Raw genomic sequence first — 14648 nt, 5'->3', positions numbered from 1 at the left:
ATTGTTAAAGCTATTTACATGGTATACTTAAAATTAGTATTTCGTTTGGCAGGACTTTTTAGTTCACTTCCAGTTTTCCTGTGATACACCGGATGATAGCATTTTATATTGGTTAATGTCATCTTCTTTCCTGGCTCAGATTTGGGGTTGTGCGTCTGTCTCAGATTCCTCTGGGTTACAGGTCAGCCGCTTTTGGTTCCAGCCTCCCTCATTATTACTTAATCGGGCTCCTTTGCTGGCCTTTGTGCACCCTATTATGCTGAGGCCTCTTCAGCAGTGTGCGCTTGTGTGAATTCTCCCTCACCTCTTCTCTAATGTTTGATCCTGTCTGCTTTGTGTATGCGTGTATATGTGTGTGTGTGTGTGTGTGTGTGTAACTGTGTGTGTGTGTGCACGTGTGTGTGTGTGAAACCAGCTTGAGCTAGATAAGTAAATATAGCCTGATGTCTAGGACTAGGCCCAACTGTACATTAGTCATCTAATTTCACTGGTTATTGTCTTACACTCTGAAATTACTGCCGTCTGGCTTACGTAGCTTGGATCGCTGTGAATTATGGGTAATATATTAAAAGTCATTTTAGCATGCCGTTGTTTAAGACGAAGAAACGAGCCCCTCTGACTCTACCGGAAATAGGACATTTAATTGCTTGATCCTCTTAAATTGTGTTGTAAAGCTGGATATTTTTCAGAACATTTCTGTTTTTTTTTTTTTCTTCTTGCCAGGGAAATCTAATTTGAGAAGGGGTACTAAAAATAAAAAACCTCAGATTAGTGGCCACCTTTATGCGGTACCTTGTTTGACTTCAGCATTCTGCAATACTTCAGCTTCTTAAACTGCCAACTTTGAGCCACTAAATCTAACACAATATAGTGCATAAATTTGTAATACCGCTTATGAAATATTAATCATGGCACAATATGGCTTAATTAAAAAGAGCTTTAATGGCCTTTACACAACCGCGACCGAGGGAATGGAATTTCACCAGCTTGATAAGGAACATTTTCTTTATTGAGGCACTTTATTAAGTCTTATTTTATTTGCTCTTATGGCCAGGATCCAGATGGCGTGCTGAAGTGTGCCGTAATGACGCTGTAAATCAGAAGTGTGTTTTGCATCGCGGTGTGTTTGCGGTTCGCGTGCCCTCAGTCCTTGTGCGGGTGGAGTTAGTACGTCAAGGACCTTGGTTGAGAGATGTAGGTAGTGTAGTGTCTGTGTATCTTCAGAAAACAGAATTTTTCCTGTGACCTCTTCACTGTTTATCTGTCCTTGAGCATGTTATGCTGTCGTAGAAATTCTGTGTATGATAAAGTGGAATTGTATGCCCCCTCCTCTCAGTCAATCTTTTATTGTCACCCCCTTTCTCTGTCTCTCTTTCTTTCTGTCTCTCTCTCTCTCTCTCTCTCTCTCTCTCACACACACACACAAACTCTGTTTTTGTGTTCCACAGCTACTGCGAAGTTAAATGTCATCTTCAGATTAGATCTTTAGCACGGTTGTAGTTGAATAATTTTCTCTCTCTTTTTTTGTATCGACTTTACTCTCCACATATCTCCAGGGGAGGAGCTGGGGTAAAACTCTGCTTCTCTTGCTTAAGATCCCCGGCCACTCTCCATGTGTACTGTACTCCACACAGTCAGCGAGTCTCCACACTCTCTCCACACAGTCAGCGAGTCTCCACACTCTCTCCACACAGTCAGCGAGTCTCCACACTCTCTCCACACAGTCAGCGAGTCGCCGCACTCTCTCCACACAGTCAGAGAGTCGCCCACACTCTCTCCGCACCTCACGCCTGCTGTCGAGGCTTTTTTGTCCCCGGGCCACACCCAGCAACGGCCCATTGTGTTCCCGTGGCACCGCGTGACTGGCCCCCGCGTCCTCCCGACATTCACCATCAATTATTAACGCTCAGCAGCTGCGCGTGACGCGCAGGTAAGCCCAGTTCACGCGGTAGTTACGGGGGTTTTGCGCACACAGAAAACGACGCCTCGCGCTTGGCACCCGCGCGTTTTCACACTGCCAGTCCTGACCGAAGGTTCCAGGCCACGCCCTGCCCTGCGCTCGCTGGCTCAATGTTCGCCACCTTGCTTAAACACTGTCTCCGTGTTTACTCTATGGATCATGCCTTATAAATCAATATGGACGATGTTAGTGTCATTAAGGCCCGTCTGAAGCAGTCTTTGTTTTTAACAGATCCCGCATTGGCTTGTGAGTGAACTTCTGAAAGCGCAACAAGATTATTTCCTTGTTTTTTTCAGCGGCCAATCCGGTTTTAGACACTGTCCCCGAAACTGGGGGGCGGACGAGAGCAGTGTGAACACACTGTGCCAGAGCTGCCTCTGCTGCCCCCCGCCCCTCCTCCTCCCCCTCCCCCTTTTGGGCTGGACCATACCTGGCTATTACTCTTTGACTGAACAGGAAGAAAACTGGACTGAAATGTAATTATGTTCCTTAAAAGCAGGTTGAGCGTGAACTGGGTTCATAATAGGGCCAGCCAGTGAAGGCATTTGGCATTGGCTTCATTTTCACACGTACGTCGTTACTGAACACTGTCTTACCGTGTGTGTTCTGCCTGGTCAGTGGCTTTCACAGCTTTACACGCTCTAAGCTTAGGGGATTTGTACAAAAGGTGAGTCTGTAAATGCTTTATACGGTCGCTTCTTCAGGGCAGATGCTAACCGAGTCCTTTGGAGAGCGCGTAAACAGAACCCATTCAAAGTCGCCGCCACGGTCTGAACAGAAGGCTTCAGCCTTGCGCCCACTCATCTGCATCAGCACTAATGGTCTGGAGTGTTTTCAGCACAAACAGTCTGAGCGAGTGTGTTCTCTCTCTCTCTCTCTCTCTTTCATCGCTCCTCTTCCTCCTCCCGGTCTGAGCCGTCCCCCACTCAGAACGGGGGGGGGGGAGTTCAAGGGCTTGCCTGAAAAAGGCGTTTCACTCGACCGGTCTTAAGAGGGCCGTCTCCCCCACTGACGGCTCAGCGCTAACAAAAAGCTCTGGGCTCGCTGGCACGCCAGTCGCCGCTGTTGATTGGCTACGTCTGTGTGGCGTGCGTTGCGTTTGAAGCTGCGCCTGCGTTTACCCAAAGTAGTCATTATACGTGCGTATGGTCCTGGTTTTTTATTGGCAGGACCCCGAAATTGGTGGTTTTCACGTCCTGAAATCCTCGGTGTTGCTGTTCCGCGCGCTCCGGTCCACGCAAGCCTGACAGTATGCGAGCGTCTTCAGGCTGTTCTGAGACTAATCCTGGCCAGACCAAGTCCCTTCCCCGGCTGCCTGCCTGCCTGCCTCTCCTCTCTCAGTGGGTCGACCAATCGCACGGGCATCCATCTTTGTTGTTGTCTGTTTCCATGGCGAGGGGCCTGACTGTTGGGGGCGGCTGGCTCAGGGGGCCTCCCCCCCCCCCCCGCCCCCCCCGGTCAGTCAGCCGCGGCTAATCTCACGTCAGAGTGACCACATGAGCCAAGCCCCCCGTCCCTAACGAGGCATTAATTAGTGGCTTAAGCTCCCTCTTCTTATGACCACAATAGGAGCAAATCCGGCAGCAGCCTCCAGCAGAGTCGCCAGGTCCAGGCCAGGAGCACCGGGACGCGCCAGGACCCTCGCTCCCCGCTCTCTTACCGCGATTCTGAAACCTGACGTTCCTCAGGGGCTATGGCAACGTGAAGCCATCTTCCATGGTCCTAGTTTTGGCATCGTCAAGACTGTCCGGTTTCCCGTCTTGGACCTAAGGCCGTGTTCAGGTAGGGTTTGAGCCGCTGCGGTTGGAGGAGTGCTTTGACACGGCCGTGTTATTGAATGCCTGTTTAAGAGCCCCGTGTTCCAAACTGTGTCAGCAGCGTAGAGAAATGTTGAGTGAGATTCTCTCCCGCGTTCGGTTGTGTTTCTTTGCTTCTGAAAGCGTGGTCTTTGGCGTTGCGTAAGAGGATCCCGTTTCTGCAATGACGCTTATAGCATCGACTCAACGCAGACCTGATCTCGCCTTGCTTAAGTCTGAAGCAACGCGGACAAACGAACTAGAAAAATGCGTCCGTGTCATGGTCACTTGCGGTGGGCAGAGAGCCCCGCTGAGGCCCGGGGGTCTCGGTGTTTTATGTCTTCGTGGCTGTGCGCTCCCGTCCCGAGGCGGATTCAAGCCCTCCGGTTCTGCGCAGCTTAGCAACCCCCCTGTGCCCTTCACAACCGCTTCGCTCACATGTTGATTTATTCCTGGCCGCTCTCCCACCTTATCCAACTTTCACAAAGATTATTTGTGCACTTCCTCTTTATCCCTCTCCGAGTTCGGCTGCTGAAGTAACACGCAGGGAGCTCTTTAAGGGGCCCTGGCTTTAAAGCGTGTGCTGCTTTTCCTGTACGTTTCTGTGGAAGAGAATCCCAGTGGAAAAATTCATTCACAAAAAAAATGTTTTGTGCCGTCATGGCTAACGCTACCTGTTTAACATGCGTGCGGCATTTACAGGAAGTGAACAGGTTTCACCCAGAGTGATTCTCTTTGAAACCGGGGCTACAGTGGGCTGCAGCGCTGGGGCTTCTGTGGGCCCAGTGGTCTGTGTAGCCTCTGCAGAGGGGAAATGGAAAGTGGAGAGGCTGGTGTGCTTTACCCTGACAGATGGCTAGCCGGGCCTTCGACCTTAGTGGGGTTAATCGGGTTCTCAAGGGAGTGAGGCCTGGTGGAACAAACAATGTGTGTGTGTGTGTGTGTGCGAGTGTGCGTGTCTGTACGTGTGCGTGTGTGTGTGTGTGTGTGTGTGTGTGCGCGTGCGTGTGTATTTGTGTTTGTGTGCACACCATTGACACTAAAGCATAACAGTGGCAGAACATTCCCCAAGTCCCCAGGGAAGAACTATCCATAAACACACAAACAAATATACCCAGTGGGAACTGCCTCTGCTTTCCATGGACGTATCTTATTGACGAAATGGAGCATAGTGGCACTTCCCATTTAGGAAGTTACAGACACTGGCTACTTGGTGTGCTTCATATACAGTATATCTGCTAATTAAACTATATCATGCACTAACTATATTTGCCAACTAGCTTGCTTAGGTGTAGCATGTTATTAGGCAGGTAACTCAATATGAAAACATGGCTTGTTGTTTGACTCTATGCTCTGAACCCCGGTGAACTTTGAGGCATCCGTCCCAACCGCACAGTTACCTGCCATCGTCAATGTTTGTGCTGTCCAAACAGTGTTCACTTATTACGGTTCAATGGGTCGCTCCTCTTTTTAAAAAAACATTTTGAATGCCTGTTGAGCACCTTTAATTTTTTTTTTCCCGCCCCCTGCTTGAGATCTAATTTGCAGCCGTGATGGGAACATGAAAGCCATAAACACAGAACCTGCAGGTAGTCTGTGGCTGAGTCAGTTGTAATGAGAGCTGCAGTAAAGCGCTCTACTGGTGAGTGCTTGTGGGTGGTATCTGCATGCCGATGCCTGTGTGCCTGTTGGCTCTGGTTGTCTGCGTTCGTATGGTCTGCGTCAGGCTCCCTTTAGCCCTGCTAAAGTTGCCCAATGACCCCTGTGAGCAGACTGCCAAAGCTCCCTATTCACAGTGTCCAGAGTCCCATCTAAAGTTTCACGGGTTTCTTCTGGGGGGGAAAAAAAAAAAAAAACTGTGAGAGACTGCTATTATTTTCCAAGGATAAGCGTTTGCCCCCCCCCCCCCCCCACAGCACCGGAGTAGAGCCAAAAACGTTCACTAAAGCGTTTATTTCTTCACACTGTGGGGCAAACAACTTTTATGACCCACTCCGCACGATGTCTTCTTATTGGTGGACACGGGTCTGGTGACGGATAGCTCAAAGTGACAGCGAAGGGGTTTTTTTTTGGTTTTTTTCAGGCGAAACATTAACGACCGAGTGCCTTCGCGATGACACTCCTCTGGCAACAAAGCAGTCGCTTAAATATTTAACTGCCTTTAGCCTACACGTTGTCACCTGATAGCATGTCCTGACACTGATTTCCGTATATGCTTAATTAAAGCTCGCAGCGCCGCCAGCGTGCCGAAGGTGTGTAACGGTGGGTGCGTTTTTTTGGGATTAGCATTGATTCACACGGACGTTGAGCGCCTGCTTAAAAGAACCGCGTGTGCTGCACTTTAACCTGTTTTGTCAGGTTTTCTCCGGTGCGCTGAGACCCCCGTGGAGCCTGTCCTCTCGCGGGAGGTCAGACGGTAAAGTCGGGTTTGGGCCCCGCTGTGGAGTTACCCGTCTGCGTCCCAAAGCTCGTCCTCCTCCTCCTCCTCTCAGTCAGACCCGTTCAGTGCTTTTCGGCTGCGTTCGCCATCACTGGGGATTGTGTGGACGTTGCGCTCAACTCTACGGCTATAGACACAGCAGTGTTTCTGCTGACTGAAAAGCCACAGATACTGTGTAATCTGTAACTGAATCAAAGCCTGATTCAACTGAATTAATTTCAAACAGACAGTTCATTTTAGCTGTTAATTAGCCTATGGTAGCTATGGCACTTTTTTACAGTAAGCAGTTTGTCAGGCTGAAAATATGCATAATTCACAAAGTGTACCCGAGTACACAATATTTTGAGTGGTTAGGGTAACAGTGGGAGCTGTTGAAGATCGCAGGAGAGGGCGAAGTTGTTTCGGCAGAAATGTCTCTCATAAGACAGAAATACTTTTCACTGTTCGGTGTAATAGTTGTGAACAGTATCTGATATGTTTGGATGCGGCTGTATCGGGGGCTTGTGCTGTGATCAGTGATAATTTAATGCCGCCTCATTAGGCAGGAGACTGAAGTACGCCTTCCAGTCTCAGTGCTATTCCTGTCTCTAAGCAGATTAATGCGCTGCTTAGAAGAATGTGATCAGAAGTTGTGCTGTTACACTTGTCTTGAGCAAAAAGTAGGCCTGGGCTTGTGCATATGAAAGTTTTCTTTTTTAGTTTGGTTGAAATTATAAACTAAAGAGGTAATTGGGTTTCTTTGCAGGACAGAAATTTTGGTGACAGCACTTTTTCGCTTGAAGAGAAGCTGGTCGCTTTTGTGCACCCATTTCTTATATTTTATTAAGGGAACAATCAGCTTTTGAAAAGTACTATGATCGCATCGATGGCCTCGCGGTCCGTGACTCTAATGAGATAACTGCTTGTTCTAACCGTGTTAGCTATGGTCCAGTAACGCCAGAATCAAGATCCATAAAAAAAATCATAAAGAATGTCATTGTTCATTAAGGAGAGTATTTTCAGCATCAATCAATCCGGCCTCAAAACTGAATTGAGTTCTGTTTTTTTTTTTTCTTTCTTTCTCTCAAATAGGTGCATTTGAGGCCAGTGTTGTGTAGACTGGTGTTGGACCAGCTGGTGAGGGCAGAATGCGTTTAGTGCAGTAGTGAAGGGTTCAGTATTGCAGTCATGCAGCTGGTGTGGAATCTTATTTCAGCGGATCAATGGAGACACGCCCGTGTAAACACACTCTCATGTTGATATAATTGGGTGAGGTTAGGTGCGCCCGCGAGGGCACTGCTATGCCCAGAGGTCTACTTACTGTCCCGGGGTAATGGGCTTTTTCCCCTGAATGGCCTTTGCCCACAAATGGACCGTTGGAAATTGATAGCTGTTCTTATTATTTGAAACGCCAAGCTGTACTTATTAACAGATTGCACTTAACTGACCTCTAAATTGTGTCAAATTGAGTAATGTTGGCTCAAATATATCAGTGTCGGGTGATTAAGGACACTGTCAGCGCAGCACCAAATTGTTCATTTTCCCCACTAATCCGATTGGTTTGATTCTTAAAATAAAAATGTTTGAAATAGTGTTTGGCAGTTGCTCTGTAAAGGTATGCGTAGTGCACTCAGTTGATTGGACTCTGGCCTTTTGGCCTGGCAGTCCCGCAGAGCGACACCTAACTGACTCTCGCGTGGCCCGGGGACGGGGTGATTTCAGTGGGACAGGGCGTACCGTCCCGCTGGCCGATGGGGTGCTTTCAGTGGGACAGGGCGTACCGTCCCGCTGGCGGATGGGGTGCTTTCAGTGGGACAGGGTGTACCGTCCCGCTGGCGGATGGGGTGCTTTCAGTGGGACAGGGTGTACCGTCGCTGGCGGACGGGGTGCCGGTACGTTTGTCCGGCGAGCTGCGTGAGACGTGAATCACGTCTGTGAGAAGCCCGCCGGCGATAATGAAGACGAGGCGGCGGACACGGCGTGCTCCGGGGGAGACCGCACGCCGCTCGGCTCGCTCCTGAGCTGACGGCAGGGGTCACAGTAACCGCTGCAGCGAGAGCGCGTGATTGAGACTCGTCCACGGGAGAGAAAAAAGGTGAAAGCACAAAAAAGAAGACCCACACAAGCAAGTTACTGAGCGCTTGGGGGCTAACCAGTCATCTATCCAGTTTACTAATGATGTAGAGTGAGAAGATTTCATATCGGGGTGTGAGCAGACGATCCGGCTGGCTTACTTGAACCAAATCATGACGAAAGCGTGTGTATTTTAAAATGACCGTATCATCCTAGTGAAGGGGAAGCTGGCCTCAGTCATCGCCATTGTGCAGCGCACAGTCGCTCACAGTACAGGTGTTGAAGGTCTCACACAGCGCAGCAAGGACTAGCAGCACAGGAGATCACATTCGGTGTGGACAATGCGTGGGTGATTAGTGCTCATGAATAGGAATTAAGTACGGGCGATTAGACATGGGGGGGTTTGCAGTGAAGAGCAGGTGCAGTTTACGCTGTAGCGTGCGAGGGGGGGGCCCCAGCCTAACGCACATGTGCAAAGCGCAGGCCCATTACAGCAGTTCCCAGGAACCTCTCCAGAACAGGGGGATTATGACGGAGCAGTGTGTTGATGTAAATCGCCTTACAAATCCTCTTTCAGTGCGCACACACACACACACACACACACACACACACAAGGTGGGGCGGGGCGGGTGGAGCTGCTCACGTACAGTTACTTACGCCGCTGCACTGTGGCTGTGGGAAAAGCAATATGGCGTCCAGGAGAGGAGCCAGGGGCAGAGAGATGGCTGTAACGTCTAGAGGTCAAACATGAGACACATAGAACATAAGTACATTGGACACGGCTAATCACTGCTCACTTGACCCAGCCTGATGCTGTTCAGCGAATGACTCAGTTCAAACTCCTGGTGCTCTCCTCCCTGTAATAATACATTGTATTCTGCGGTTTGACGTTCATTAATCAGTACTTGCCAACACCTAGTGAGCAGGAAACTGTCTAGCAGAGAGGTGGGAACTATCGCGGCGCCCCTGTGGTCCGGACGCCCCGTGCCCACTTCCTGTGCGATGGTGTAGAAAGCGCAGACAGCTCTGCGGGACCCTGTGATGTTGGAGGAAGTGGTGGAGGTGGGAAGAGGCTAAACTCAGTGTGTCCTGTGCTAGCAGAGCCCGGCCCAAGCTAAACAAGATAAGGGACCAGCTGGCTGCTCATTAACCTTTTAAGAGACATAGTGATCATCAGCTCTCACTGTTACGCAATAACCCCCCCCCCCCCCACACACACACACACACCCCCATGTGCTGAGATCAGAATAGAAACACACACACACCCACAAGCTGATATTAGAACAGAAGGAAGCACACACACACACGCAGCTTTATTCCTCTGTTATTTCTACGGCAACTCCCTCCCCCAGAGGAGGTGAAGGGGGTGATCCCCTCCTCATTTCCGCCTCATCTGTCCATCCCAAAAAGTCGCGGGGTTACCGTCCGTCACTCTGCTGACCTGTCCACAGCGGCTGAGCTCTCCGCTCAGGGAGGCAGTGCTTCTGAAACATGCGGCCTGAGGACATCGCTTTGGTTTTCCGTTCATTGCAGTGTGTGCTAACCTGTAGGGTTCATACTGTGCTTTCTCAATGCAGTGCACAGATAAAGGCTGTCAATGATTTTTTTTTTTTTAAGTGAAATTCCTAATGATGTGGGGGCTGCTGCTGGCACCGAGGCAGCTGCTGTGCGTGCTCGTGTGTACGTGTATATATTTGCACGATTGCTCATTGGGTGGAAAGTTTCATATCGAAAGTTTCATGAGTTACGAAACTTTATGAGCTTCTGACATTCGTGAAAGAGGTAGCTTTGATTGGCCAATCCTGACTTTCTAAACATTCCTTTAGTATGATATCAGGGTATGAGTGTTGCTCCAGAGTATGTGCAATTCCCTCCTGGTTTAAATAGTACAGTGTTGTGATTGAGTACATTTTTGTTATTGGGAGTGCTGTGGGAATTTGTGTGATTGCCAAGAGGAAATGCAATCTGATGTACTGTAAGCTAACCATAAAGATAAGCTCTGACACCTTGAAGATCGTAGTCCTCTGATTGCACTGTACACTTCAGCTATATTCAGGGTAATTTGTAGTTTGTGTTTCGGAATTTTTTTTTTTTTTTTTTGTGTAACTATTAGTTGCTTTCACGTCTGGTAATGGTTTGTGGATTCTTTTAATAAGTGGCTTTGAATCTGTTTCAAGCCTCAGCTGCCATTGTTGTTCTGCTTTGGGCAGAGTTAAACTTTGGGCTGGAGCACACAAGACCATGTGTGGAAAAAAGTAAAAATCAGAAATCATTTACAGTTTTATAGTGAAATCTAATGCGATTACAAATTCACTAAGTTCCATACTTCATAATGCACATAGGCGCTGGTGTGCTTTAATGGTTGTGCGTGTTGTGGACTGCAGTGGTAAACAGGCCGACTCGATGACGGTGCTACATCGCATTGCGTAACAGCGTTCACGTTTTAAAGCAGAACAGCGCGCCTGTTGCAGGGAACGAAGTACGAGCCCCTTTTGTGGATTGATGGAATTGTCCTTGGTTGGTGAAGGCACCCTGGGCTCCCTTCCCCCCCCCCCTCTGACCCACATAACGACACCAGGGCATCAATCATTCATGCCCGTCACTCTGCCCGACCTGCGCGGGGGGGGGGGGGGGGTCTGTTTACTCCTCTATCGTTTGCTCTGGTCTGTTCCTCTTCCGCTCGGCCCTGATGGAGCAGCGGATCAGGCCCGTATCTGAATGGCCTTTTACGCACTTCTGGCTCTTCCTCACGGAACTGGCGTGTCCGGGTTTTTGCATTTGGCTTTTGCGAGTTAGCTGATGATTAACTGAAGGACGTAAAAACATTTTCTCATGCAAATATCTGTCAGTGAATTGTTTTATTATTCCGAGGCTGAACGTTTTTTTGAATGATTTATTTTTTTTATTTTTTAGAGCATCCTCAACCCCTTTGTCTTCCGTGAGCATTGTCTGCCGTGTGCTTATGGAAATGATGTCGGACCAGGATGTATCGGACCAGGATATTGGTAGTGTTGGCCATGACTTTCTTCCAGATTAAGTTTCCATCCGCTTTTTGCAAATGAGCAAATCATCAGATCGTTGGTCGCGTGAATTTAACACAGCTTCCTCACCACAATATTCCTTCATGGAATGTCTGTGGGAATATTTTCCCACATGAATTAATGATGCATTAATGAATTAGCTTTTTGCTAATTGGTTTCTTCACCCCTGGGAGACGGCCAGTTCGCCCTCCCTGCATTGTCTGTGCGTTCACATCCCAGAGGACAGATTGTAAGAGCAGCTGTTGCCAGTGGGCATTACGACCTTTTGATAGCTCTGCCCCGGTGGCGGTGAGCGCTGTCCGTTTCCATGGCGAATTCCAGGCAGGAGCCAAGGCCAACCGGCTGAAGAGACACGCTCGGCTGGCGGGGCACCAGCTGAACCTCCGCCAGACGCCGTGGGCCTCGGAAGCCTGCGGGCCGGCGTTGCTCCGCCCCGTCACCCATGGCAACCGCCCTGCTGGCTGCCACGCCCCGTGCCGTCGTGAATCGCCTCCTGAACGTCCCGCGGTTTCATAAGGGCTTCGCCCCGTTTTCGCGGAATAGCCCGTCTGTATTGGACATTTGAGTGCGTTCATTTGGCAGATGTTTGGTTTCCGGAGCGACCGGTCGCCATGTCGATACAACTGGAAACATCGGGTCAAAGAGGAGCGGGGTCCTCTGTGGTAAGCTTGAAAACACGTGTGCTCAGACTCGATTGCTTCATTCCGCGTTTGCGTTTTCTGAGACTGAGAGTCTGGGATAAAATCCCAAGCTGGAGATGCAGATCAAGCGAAATGATTAATTAATGAACTTATTCCGGAATGAACGGTGTACCTCGGTGTGTGAGTGGCAGGCGACCGAGGTGAACCTCCCGCCCGGCTCACGAACGCGTCGTTGGCGAGACCGGCGACAGCGCCGCCTGCTTCTCCCAGCCCTTCTCAGGGCTCAGGACAAATCAGCTGCTGATTGGCTGTCCCCCCTGACCCGCGCGGGGCCTGTTCTGGAACTGGCTTTGCGCCGTTCGCTAACACCAGTGAGTGAGGAGCGTGGCCAGGCTCAGGCCTCCTGAGCTGCTCGTTACCGGGCTGTTGAGTAACGTGCCCTGGCCCCTCTTCCACAGGGGCGAGCGCCATGCCAGTCTTTTAAATAATGTGTTTAAAAAAAGAAATGTATGTATATATCTATTGTGGAATAATGCATTAATACATGATCCCGTTGTCCTGTGTACATGTATCAACATTTTTTGGCTTAATGTAGATATTGATTAAAATCCTCTATACCTGTACTATTTTGGGATGTCCATATGTCTTAAATTAACCGTACTAATACCACAATTTTAATATCACAATTGGAATTTTAAGATAATCACATTTGATTTGGAACTTTTGGGGTCTTCAGGAAATAAGTTATGTAAGTATATAAAAAATAAATATAATGTAAAGCTCAGATAAAAATAACCTTTGGTTAATTGGTATTAAATGGGTTCACTTACTGTGGTTAATTTAAATTCAACGCTATAGTCATTGTGGGCCCCGTCAGGACTGCATTCATTTTATACGTGGAGCAGGCGAAGGACGGGGCCCGTGGGCTACGTTTGGGGCGGCAGTGATGTGACTGCATCAGATATCGGGGGGGGGGAGTTGCTACCCGCTTCGGCGGTGGACTGATACCGCGGTCAGGTGCGAACTTATCGCTCCGCTATCTCACCTGCTTATCAGCTCCGCAGGTTTGAATAATAAAAACACCCAAGCGCTGCTACAGTGGAAAATCCCAGAGCTTTGTCATGTTTTTTTTTCTGCACATGGAAGAGAGAGAGACAGGAATGCGTTCTTTAAAAAGGAGCAGGCAGCCCCCAAGGTAATTTTTTCTCCCCCCCTCTATTTTGGTAAATTTCCTAAAGAGTCCTTTTTTGAAGGTCACAGGATGCAGCTCTCAAGCAGACAGAATGTTTTTAATGTTCTGGGAATTCTGTTTCCTTTTTTAGCCACCTAAGCCTCCGCACAGTTAGCATCAGCGCTAACACTAGTTCACGAGGTGTATATCCAAACCAAGCCCTCGTTCCCCCGCGAGGTTAAGTGGTCTTGCCCGTCGTACGGCGCGCCGGCCGAGAAGACAAGTCAGCCATTGTTCTGCCTGGCAGATTGACTCGAGTGGTGCATTCTGGGTAAATATAGCCCCAGCTGACTAAAGCCATGCAAAAAGGAGCCTGGGAAAAGCAATCACGGTGGCTTACTGTACATACAGCGGTGCCATGCTGCTGCTGGCCGGTGTCATATCCCTGGGTAATGCAGACTGCTGCTGCCAGGGCAGGCTTTATTTCAGCCAGGCTCCCAGTGCTGGCAGGTCCTTATAAATTACATCAGAGGCTCTTTTGTTGCCCCGGGGGCTTTTAATTTCAGAACCTCCTCCAAGATTGTTTTAGGCATTCCCCCTGCGATCGCCGGGCTGCTTTTAATCATCTTTTAATGACTGCAGGAGATGTAATGACTCTGCGTTACTGTGGGACCGGGGAGGGGGGCCCCCTGTGGAAACAGAGGATCTGATGAGGAGGCTCCGAGGAGTTTCGCAAGCACGAGGAAGCGCTCCCTCCTCTTTCGCCCGATTGGCTGGGTTGTCTTATGGGAGGAGTTGGCTGGGGAAGGCAGCTTCTTTGACAGAACAGGATTTCTGTGGATGAAACTGAGCTGTTAAACAATAAATAAGTGTTGCAAGATTTTATTCACATACAGAATATTAAAACAAAAAAGGGGTCGGACATCGGGCACTTAGGGCAAAAAGGGCAGGTGTTCGATCACCTGCAACCTGCTCTGAGGTACAGTATGCAGTGTGGATGTGGAGAGGTGCAGTATGCAGTGTGTATGTGGAGAGGTGCAGTATGCAGTGTGGATGTGGAGAGGTGCAGTATGCAGTGTGGATGTGGAGAGGTGCAGTATGCAGTGTAGATGTGGAGAGGTGCAGTATGCAGTGTGGATGTGGAGAGGTACAGTATGCAGTGTGGATGTGGAGAGGTGCAGTATGCAGTGTGGATGTGGAGAGGTACAGTATGCAGTGTGGATGTGGAGAGGTGCAGTATGCAGTGTGGATGTGTAGAGGTACAGTATGCAGTGTGGATGTGGAGAGGTACAGTATGCAGTGTGGATGTGGAGAGGTGCAGTATGCAGTGTGGATGTGGAGAGGTGCAGTATGCAGTGTGTATGTGGAGAGGTGCAGTATGCAGTGTGGATGTGGAGAGGTGCAGTATGCAGTGTGGATGAGATAAACAGGCTTGCGTGTCGCCTGGTTCCCAGGTTGATCTGTTTAAGGTCCCCACAGCCTGCCTAAATCAAAGCACCAACAGCAGTCAGGGCAGGATATCATTAACACAGTGGCAATGGGACATA

At 49.3% G+C, this 14648-nt stretch overlaps 1 protein-coding gene across 6 annotated transcripts in view; it reads left to right on the top strand.

Moving 5' to 3' along the window:
• eps8a (epidermal growth factor receptor pathway substrate 8a) overlaps window positions 1–14648 on the top strand; it is a 52712-nt gene that overhangs the window by 19807 nt on the left and 18257 nt on the right. Inside the window, exon 2 of one of the 6 annotated variants that reach the window (XM_035401893.1) lies at window positions 3530–3742. The exons of the other annotated variants lie outside the window; for them this stretch is intronic. The gene's annotated coding sequence lies outside the window, so the exon portion shown is untranslated. The remainder of the gene's footprint in view (window positions 1–3529; window positions 3743–14648) is intronic. 6 annotated transcript variants of the gene reach the window in all.

The sequence above is a fragment of the Anguilla anguilla genome, chromosome 19, assembly GCF_013347855.1.
Source record: "Anguilla anguilla isolate fAngAng1 chromosome 19, fAngAng1.pri, whole genome shotgun sequence".
Lineage (NCBI taxonomy): Eukaryota > Metazoa > Chordata > Actinopteri > Anguilliformes > Anguillidae > Anguilla > Anguilla anguilla.
Note: the sequence above shows the minus strand (reverse complement) of the source record. Positions and strands in the feature narration are given on the sequence as shown.